Below are 1,569 nucleotides of genomic sequence, written 5' to 3' on the forward strand. Positions count from 1 at the left end.
ATATTTTTTGTATAAATATATATACATATTATAATATGTGTCTTTGAGTGCATACGCACATACCGCAGAGAATAGCAGGCAAAGAGGTGGGTGGGATATAATTTTAAAAAATATATGAAACAGCAAAAAACATGCAAGCAATTTTTGGTTAAAGATTTTAAAAAGCAACCGTAATGGAGAGAAGTATATATCTACATGAAACTACCACAATTCATATATTTAAAGCACAATGAAGCAAAGCCAAATAATATTGTAATAAGCCCCCAATTTTTTTTTCATTGAAAAAAATATTTAAAAAACACAAAAAAAACCCTGCCGAATAAAAACAGAAATAAAAAAAAGGATGGACAAGCTATACAAAAGTAATAATAAATACGTACAATAAAAAAAGAAGAAGCAGAAGAACAAGGCGGGTATGACATTAAAATATAAATGAAACGTAATAATGCAGCAGGTTACATGTGTGTATTATATTATAACGAGTCAGCGAGTGAAACCTGGAACAGAAAGGTGTTTTTTTTGTTGTGTTTTTTTTTTTTTTTGAGGGGGGGGGGGACAACTTTAAAAAAGGGAGGGGGGAGAGAGAGACAAAGAAATTGAGGTTATGGCGACTACGCAAGAAGCAGGAACTAGCGAGGTGTTTACGAGTATTTTATATACAAAAGCCCAGAAGTCTATAGATCTACTAATTATGCACGTGCAGGAAAACCCCCCACAAAAAACCAAAGGCCCCAGAAATGACTAATGTAATGCACGTGCGTGCGTGCGTGCATGTGTCGCACCACTAGACTGGCTGTCTCTGGGCGAGGGAGCGAGCGAGCGAGCGAGCATGACAGGCAGGGGAGAGTAACTGGCTAATTGTTGACGGATTGACTGACGGGTGGGTGGGTGGGTGGCGAGTGGATGGACGTTTGGTATGTATGTAGTGCTGGGCGGCTGGATTCCCGATTATTGAAAGCTAGGAATCGTAGGAATCGACTCCGAACCCAATTACTTTCTAAAGATGTGATTTCTTCCAGTGGTTACCTGGTTGGCTCCGAACATCTTCAGGATTTAGGATAACCTTGATTTCGGAACACTACGAGGCACTGACTTTTTTTCTTTAAGAAAATAATACATTCTGTAGCAAAAAAAGAAAAAAAAAGAAAAGGATCTTAATGACTAAAGTAACTGGTAACCGTTGGTTTACGTAAAAAGGAGTCGGAAATGTTCTTCCGCGGCATTAACAAAGATAGCACATAACATTATGTACGATCATTGGCATTAAATTGCGGGAATCGTTTCCGGAGTCGATTCTTCGCCCAGCTCTACAATATAGTTTGGCCCTACCTGCACGGGTGACCTCACGGTCTGGGGTTTGAGGGTTATGGGGTTAGTCGGGGTCAGCTCCACACCTGGTAGGATGTCGTATAAGCGACCCTGGCGGGGAGGAGGAGAGAAGGACGTCCACAGACTTGAGGTCTGGACACGCAGCACACACACACAGCGCGCGTATGGTGCGCATGCTGACATACACAGACAGACAGACAGACAGACAGACAGACAGACAGACAGACAGACAGACAGACA

This window comes from Aplysia californica, unplaced genomic scaffold (assembly GCF_000002075.1).
Source record: "Aplysia californica isolate F4 #8 unplaced genomic scaffold, AplCal3.0 scaffold00573, whole genome shotgun sequence".
Classification (NCBI taxonomy): domain Eukaryota; kingdom Metazoa; phylum Mollusca; class Gastropoda; order Aplysiida; family Aplysiidae; genus Aplysia; species Aplysia californica.